This window comes from Helianthus annuus, chromosome 4 (assembly GCF_002127325.2).
Source record: "Helianthus annuus cultivar XRQ/B chromosome 4, HanXRQr2.0-SUNRISE, whole genome shotgun sequence".
NCBI classification, from domain to species: domain Eukaryota; kingdom Viridiplantae; phylum Streptophyta; class Magnoliopsida; order Asterales; family Asteraceae; genus Helianthus; species Helianthus annuus.
Window position 1 is genome coordinate 148,710,652 of NC_035436.2, and position 8,652 is coordinate 148,719,303.

An 8,652-nucleotide genomic window follows, 5' to 3' on the forward strand; every position below is an offset into this window, starting at 1 on the left:
GATGTGAATGGTGATCACCACCACCAGTTTCATATATTGTATTATATGTTATTGCGTTAATTAAATGAGCAGCTTTCATATGACACTTACATGTAAATAATATAGTCAACATGACACTAACAAAAAATGTATATTAGAATGATAGAAAACTATGAATGATACCATGCAACCAAGTGCCCCAACTATTATAACATCTCAAATTTATTAGCACGTTGGGTTAGGTTGGGTCAACGGACAGGTCTCGATCGAAACAAATCAGCTCAAAACATCGACATTTTGGGCCGGGCCAGAACACGCTTTACCCAAATTAGGTTCAGGTCAAAACGGGTTGTTTTATAAAAAGGTACCAAATAACTAAAGCTATTTAATATAAATAAATCTGGTCAACAAAGGTTTCATTAAAAATATGTCTATTTGTAGCTTGGATAGCATCACAAATCTGTTTTCTTAAGTCGGAGACGGTAACATTTGAAGCAGCAACTTCTTCAGCTAGAATAACCTACAACAAAGATACATTTATCTTAACTTGTATAAATTGTCTCTAATCCTTCATAAGAGATTGCAGCAACAAGGAATGTGATCATTTCGAAGCGTAATTATATCTGTTAAGTTTTAACATAACAAATGCCAGTATGTATCAAGAAGAAAGGAATAATGCTACCATACCAGCTGCCAGTTCAGCATACAACTTGCTTTGTTTTCCGTATGACTTAGAAAGGTCATCAATTTTGGTTTGAAACCCCTTTCGCTGCGCTTAAACAGTCACGATCATGTCCTCCAGCGAAGCTTTGGTCTTCGCCAAAATTTCTTCGGCATCCTGGCGGGCAAGCCCATCAGCGGTTGCCTTGGCCAAGCTCTTCTTTAGCTCTTCAAATTGATGTGTGTATGGCAAAGTAGGATCCCAAAGGGGTGCACTGCGCTTTCCAATATGCTGCAGTTGACATCTTAATTTCGTGTTTTCAACCTCGGCCTCAACCTATCTTCGATGAAGCTCTGAGGTAAGGAGATTGGATCGGGCCTGATTAACCTTGACCAGACCCGAGATATCGGAGTCACCCAGGCTTTAGAACTGCAAATGGTCAGCAGGTGTACCAAGGTTGTACACAAAAAGCTTGGCCAAATCTGGTGCAACCACAGTATCTTTGTTAGCAATAGGCCAATCTGGAATGTACTTTTCCCCAACGATCTTTGGATCCAATATTAGTAGCAGTGGCTACAACACGTAGGAACGAAACCAGTGAAGATGGTCCTCACGTTGTATTTCCGCAACGTCTATATACAGAACATGGCATGAGGCAGAACCCTTATAATTAAATCATTTAACAATAGCATGCAATAAGTTTAAATTACCTCTAACTCTGTCCGCTTGAGCCATCTCTAAAACTTTAGCGGTTCACCACCAACACAACAACGGTAAGCTTCTGCAAGTCTACCTTGAGGAGCTTTTGGCTTATTGGCTTTGGTGTATTAAAGTCACATAAATGATAAATCACTTTCGAAAACACACATCCAACATGTGAACCAGAGCATGTTATATTATATAATGAGTCGTATAGGAATAATGTAATCGGCAAGAATACCTGAGATTTTTGTTGTTCACTATATGTCCTAGCTGAAACAGGCGTAGTGATCGAAGGGGACATGTTTGACCCTTGTTTGACCGGAAGAGACCAAGATCGATTCCCGTGGAATATAGACTTAATCTCTGTAACAATAGGGCTTTCAGGATGCAGAAGAGGACTTCTTTCACCGTCACGAGGAGTCTTCTCTTTAAATCTTACACCTTTAACAACACGTGATGAGGTACCGCCTTTAGATGCATCTAATTGAGCATGTCTTGTTGGTATTTTGAGCAACAAATCTGAATGACATGTGTTTTTTTTTCAGAATTTTTAACCTCATTTGTGGATTCCTTCACACTGTTATCAACCTGCAGACCGATCAAATCATGGAAAGATCGCATAATTTATAAACTTTTTGTGAAATTATGGCTAGGCTGCCTTTTATACAAACACACTATCCACACACCACTACATGAGTACGTGTCATACGGCCATTTGACGACATGAGGAAACGGTCATATGGGTCATATGAAGTGGTGGTCGCCAAATCATGCAGCCCGTATGATGTGTTTGACTGACAAAGATATGACTGATGTGACGATTGACGCCCTATGACCATTTTTTGCCCAGTTATATGGCCCGTATGATGTGATAGACACACTAGTGTAGATTATCAAAATGATGTTTGTATAGCAACACTATGTATCTAACTATACAACAGAAATTGCGGCATGAATCAAGAAAGTGAGGGAAAAATTCCAAGATCCAGTTATGATAAGATTTATGTGGTGTGGCATCACCAAGCAACAAACTTTGGCTTAATCTACAAATGGGTACACAATTAAACTTCAAGAATCACCCAAAATCACAAAACCCACAAACAAAAAAAATTTAGCATCAGAAGCAGCAACAGATGTAAACAAAATAAACCCTTCATTCCTCTCGCATCACATCTACTATTTTTTAATCAAAATAAACTTAGAAGACCACCTGGCCAAGAGAAGAGAGATTCCTCTCGCATCACATCTACTATTTTTTGACAAAATGCTTCATTTCTTCCAACAACAAGACGGTGTGTTATCATTATCAGTCATTATCTCTAACACAAAGAAATAACAATAATACTTGCAAGAGCAGTCCAGTATCTCTACGGTGTATGTTTTTTCAATTCTGGTAGTTTTAACATGTATAAATGGCTGTGAGAAACAGGTTTAGATGCAGATTAATTAACAACATCAATTTAATAAAGCAAAGATAGTGTTCAAAATAATTATATTCCGCCATGACACTTTATCCAAAATTCAAGAACTGGCATACAACAGTAACAAATTACATAGTCAAAACAAAATAAAGTATAAAACTATAAACAATCTAGTCTGGTAGTACCTTGAATGGTTCATTGTCAGTTAGAATGCTATTCCAGGAATATCACGAGCCAAGCTGGGAAATCCTGCAATATCATGAACCTCACATTAGTGTTAAATTATATTACTTAGCTCACATTCCAAAAGCAGTAAATCTTGTGGTAACACTGAAAACAGACCTGAAAAGAAATACAGGGGAAACGTTGGGTTACCAGAAGCTTGTCGGAGAAGCTAGAACAACCAAAACAATTCCAAACATCACTACGACGTTCGATCTATACGAAAATGGAGACATTCATCAAAATGGAAACGTCATCGGAACCCTATAATCTCCGCCATAATACACTAACGTTGTCGTTACTGTAGATATGTTATCAAAATACACTAACCCTAGCATCTCTGCTATACGCACAGCTTATGGGTGTTTGGGGTTTGAATTTTGAAACAGTATTAGGTTCCATTGTTTGGGGGTTTGCAATTTGAAATAGTTTCAGGTTTTCAAAGACGGGGTATGTAACTCTCAAAGTTAAAACTAAGTAAATTGATAGGATTAAAGAGGTGTGACTTGATAGGATGTAGTGGTAGCACATGAAATACCTCATAAAGGAGAGACTGCAAAGAAGACCAAAGTTGAGATGGACCTCAACCACTTTTTAGAGGGACAAGATATGTCTTCAACAGCGACGACGGGTTGTGGAGTATGAGAAACCCTAGAAGGAAAATCAAGCATCTACAGATTTGAAGTTGGGTGGGGAAGAGTTCAAAGCTTTATTCACTACATTGAGATTTGTTTATCGAAGAGTTCAAACCCTATCTTGAATCGCCTTGAAGAAAAACCTAGATCCAGATCTGAATCGCCAGAGAGAGAGAGAGGGCAAGGAAGCGGGCGATTTTGAAATTTTTTGAAATGAATATGAAACCTAATCTATCCCGTGTTTTTCAGTAGAGGGGTATAAGTGGAAAGTGATATTTTCTGGTGCTTAAAAGACTTGTACATTATGCTTTAGGAGTGTTTTAAGGGAATTACAATGACCTTAAGAAGTACTTCTAATATGCTTATTAATATAGTATAGATATATATATATAGGGAGCCGCTAAAATAGGAACCATCCCCAGTTGTAAGAACCGCGAGAACCACTCTCAACCAATCAGAATAAGGGGTATTTTAGTCATTTACTTTAAAAGTCAAATCACTCTCTCTCTCTCTTGCATTTAAAGTCTTTCAGACTTTGTCATATCTCAATCACCTCTCTCCTTGAAAAGCTCTCTTCTCTCTTAAAAACCTTCATCCCTACCATTTTTCTAAATTAATTGCAGTGAATTCACTACTAACCTCTCTTCAAACCATAACCCACCACCATATTTCATCATCTCTGATCCCCTTCTGTAAACCCCCAACACCCCCCTGTTCTTGATTTAACGGTCGGCAACACCCGTCTCCGCCACCACAAGTACTCCTCCGCCGCCGCAACCGCCACAAGACTCCATCTCGTTAGATCTTTCTCTCTCTACTTGCTCACTTACCGGAGTCGGATGTTATCTAGGTGGTGGTGGTCGCGACAGATCGGTGCCAGTGGTGGTGTTTGGCAGAGTTGGTCGACAAAGTTGGTGGTGGTGGCGTTGCGTGAAGGGCGGTTGTGGTGGTGGGTCACCCACACCTGTGACGGCGACGGTGGTGGTGGGCCACCCACACATGTGACGGCGGCCCCCACGTTTCTCCGGCGACGTTGGTGAAGGTTGCCGGTTAGGATTAATGGTGACGGTGGTGGGTTTTTTACGGCGGCGATGGTGTTCCTTGATTCTGATTGTGTAAGTTGTTTTGAAACAAATTATGATTTGTGTTTTCTTTGATTATGATTTGTGTGAGTTGTCTTTTGAACACAACTTATGATTTCGGGTTTTGAAATTTTTGGCAGTGATAGTTTTTTGAATGCAAATTATGAATTGTGTGATAATTTCTCTGTCTAGAAAAAATGATTTGGGGTTTTGAGATTTTTGGCAGTGATAGTTTCTCTCTCTAGAAAAAATGGTGGTTTGACTTTCTGGTTTGATTCTGTTGAATCTGGGCTTGAATGTTGTTCATGTTTGAATCTGGGTATTCATGATGTTATTGGGACCTTTTTTTGATCCTGTTGAATATGCGTTTGAATGGTATTCTGTTTTTGAATGTTTGTTCATGTTGAATCTAGGGTTTGAATGTTGTTCATGTTGAATCTGGTGGCTTTTGGAATCGGCGGTGATGATGCAAAAAAAAGGACAATGGCACGGCAAGGATGGTGGAGGGTAGGTTTTTGAACCCGCAACCCCACTTTGCAGCCTCTGATGTTCGGAAAATCTGAGCCAAAACTTTTTTTTTCCAGAATCCACTCGTTCTTTTTTATTTTTGTTTTGCCGGGTTTTTTATATATTTTTTTTGAGGCGTCGATGATGATAGCAAGCTATCTGAGACATCTACCGGGTAACGATTTTTTGGGTGCGTTCGTTTTTGTGCAAAAAAGTTTTTGTAAAACAAAAAAAACTTAAACCGTAAACTTTTTAAAGTAAACCGTAAACTTTTTTACTTAAAACGTAAAACATAAAAAGTTTTACGTAAAACGTAAAACGTTTTACGCCAAACGTAAAACGTAAAACTTTTTACGTAAAAACGTAAAATGTATAAATTTTAACGTAAAACGTAAAAATTTTAACGTAAAACGTAAAATGTTTTACGTAAAACGTAAAACGTAAAATGTTTTACGTAAAACGTAAAACGTAAAACGTAAAAAACCGGCGCGTAAAACGTAAAAAACGTTAACGTAAAAAAACCGGCGCGTAAAATGTAAAAAAAAACGGTAACGTAAAACGTAAAAAGTAAAAAGTTTTTACGTAAAGCGTAAAACGTAAAACGTAAAAAGCTTTTACGTAAAGCGTAAAAAGTTTTACGCGAAACGTAAAAAGTTTTTAGGTAAATTGTAAAACGTAAATTTTTTTTAGTAAAACGTCAAAACGTAAAAAACATTAACGTAAAAAAACCGGCGCGTAAAACGTAAAAAAACGGTAACGTAAAAAAACGGGGCGTTAAACGCAAAAAACCAGCGCGTGAAACGTAAAAAAACGGTGACGTAAAAAACTGGGGCGTTAAACGCAAAAAACCGGCACGTAAAACGTAAATAACGTTAACGTAAAAAACCGGCGCGTAAAACGTAAAAAAACGTTGACGTAAAAAACCGGGACGTAAAACGTAAAAAAACCGGCGCGTAAAACGTTGACGTAAAAAACCGGGACGTAAAACGCAAAAAACCGGGACGTAAAACGCAAAAAACGGGCACGTAAAACGTAAATAACGTTATCGTAAAAAACCGGCGCGTAAAACGTAAAAAAAAACGTTAACGTAAAAAACCGGTGCGTAAAACGTAAAAAAACGTTGACGTAAAAAACCGGGACGTAAAACGCAAAAAACCGGCGCGTAAAACGTTGACGTAAAAAACCAGGACGTAAAACGCAAAAAAATCGGCGCGTAAAACGTAAAAAAACGTTGACGTAAAAAACCGGGACGTGAATCTTAAAAATTAAAAAAATTATAATAAAATTTTGATTTCAAAAAATTGTTTTAAAAAAAATCTGTTTATAAATAAAAAATAATTAAGTCAAAAAACTAATTAATGAATAGGACAAAAAAGGTAATTTAAAATTAATATATATAAAAAGACAAAATAGAGTGATTTTACTTAAATACCCTTTTGGATTATAATATTAAAGACATAATAAGACAAAAAACTTTTAATATTAATATTAACTACTTTTAATCACATCCATCCATCTAGTTGATCTAAGGGCCAGAAAGTGGTTCCCATGGTTCTTACAACTAGAGGTTGTTTTCATTTTAGCGATCCCATATATATATATACATACATACATATATATATATATATATATATATATATATATATATATATATATATATATATATATATATATGTAAGGGTTTAAATGAGAACGCTAAATATTGTGAGAACCGTGAGAACAAATGAAAAAATCATGAGAACTTGGTCAAAAGTAATTCAAATTCAAAATTTTTTTCTACACTTATCATTATTATTCGAATACAATTTAGAAATTTAATTTGCACGTTTAAATTTACGTGAATTCGTAAATAAAGAAAATTTATATATGTGTAAGTTTGCCATTTACACATGTGTAAATTTGTTGTATTTACGCATGTGTAAAAAATCTAAAAAGAGTGATTTTGAAAGGAGAAATGAATTATTTGATATTGTAAATTCTTTTTTTTTTATGTTGTATCTTAATTACAATGAGGTTTGTATTAAAAGAATTGGTTTTGATTGGTTATTTCGTTCGTTCTCACGGTTCTCGCAATATTTAGCATTCTCAAGATAACCCTTCCCTATATATATATATATAGTGTGAGGTTTATCGGGGAACACTAAAAAAGAGGGGAACCGGGAAACACTCTTAACAATTTAACTTAACATGTTAAAAATCATTTTTTTTTAATTTTTTTCGGCGTTTTTCTTTATATATACTTTTATAAGCATTTTTAATAAAAAAAATTAAAAACTAAAAATATAAAAAATAGTTAAAAAAAGGCTTCATTTTTTTTTACAAAAATGATTTTTATTGGAATAGTTTGTATCCATTTTTACGCTAAAAAATTTTAAAAAAATTGATTTTTAAAATGTTAAGTTAATATTATAAGATATATTTTTTTTTGAATTGTTTTTTAAACATTTTTTTTATATTTTTTAGTTTTTTTATTAAAAATGTTTCTACATGTATTTATAAGGAAAAGCGCCGAATTGTTTTTAGAAAAAGTTGATTTTTAACATGTTAAGTTGAATTTTTAAAAGTGTTCTCTGGTTCCCAACTTTTTTAGTGTTCCCCAATGAACTCTCCCTATATATATATAGGTACGGGATCAGGAGAAAACTCCCTAAAGTGTGAGAACGGATCCTGGCCTAACACGTGGCACGCGATATGATGAAGGGCAGAGGGGCTTTTTTGTCCTTTTATATTATTTTTTTCAATGCATCTCACAACACCGCTTCATGTCATGCATCAACGCCATTTGTCTGTCCGTGTTTGTGTTCAAACATGTGGCGTTGTGTAACTCTTCCATGTACCGAACCCCCTGTTTGGTCATGATGTCTTCAAGCATGTAGTCTTCTTGCGCTCCGTTGCGCTCCTTTGTCACATATAACGGTCACCATGTCTGTTTCTTCATCAAAACACCATGATATGATGACTGGGTCCATTTTTGCATTTGCTTTGCTTGGTCCAAATTTCCTGGTTAATCTTCTCATAAGCTTAGGTGTTTCATCACATTCGTTATCAAGAGGGATGCCAAGCGATAGGATACCCCTCTGTACCTCTTCTTCCATTTTCAAAATTGCTTTGATTGTCTTAACAAACACCCTTCTTCTGTTGTCAAAACGTATGACGAATCTTCTGATTCTCAGGGTGTATCTCCATGAAACGATGGTTGCCATTTTTGTTGTTTTGGTTAAACTTGGCGTTTTGGTAAAAGATGTTTTTATAATGATGGATGGAAGTGATTATGGAAGCGATGTTAACATCGTTTATATAATGATGTTTTTGGCGCGTAATTTAGGAGGGAATTTCTTCTAATAAATGTTAATAATTGAATTTCAGTTACTGTTTGTTTCTTTTACCTATAAGTCTGCAACGCGTTTTATCACTAAGCTTTGGCGTTTTGTATTAATGGCGTT

General features: G+C 35.8%; 1 long non-coding RNA gene across 3 annotated transcripts; it reads right to left on the minus strand.

The window, feature by feature from the left end:
* Positions 1-207: 207 nt before the first annotated feature.
* LOC110936400 lies at positions 208-3,815 on the minus strand. Of its 3 annotated transcripts, XR_004891441.1 has the most exons (7): positions 3,524-3,815; positions 3,106-3,201; positions 2,949-3,012; positions 1,581-1,930; positions 1,351-1,492; positions 667-1,272; positions 208-499 (listed from the first exon to the last, which is right to left on the minus strand). It is a non-coding gene; the product is annotated as an uncharacterized LOC110936400 (long non-coding RNA). The 3 variants fall into 3 exon arrangements; XR_004891440.1 differs by having other exon boundaries at positions 210-499; positions 1,351-1,457; positions 3,106-3,815; XR_002589984.2 differs by having other exon boundaries at positions 211-499; positions 3,106-3,815.
* Positions 3,816-8,652: the final 4,837 nt, after the last annotated feature.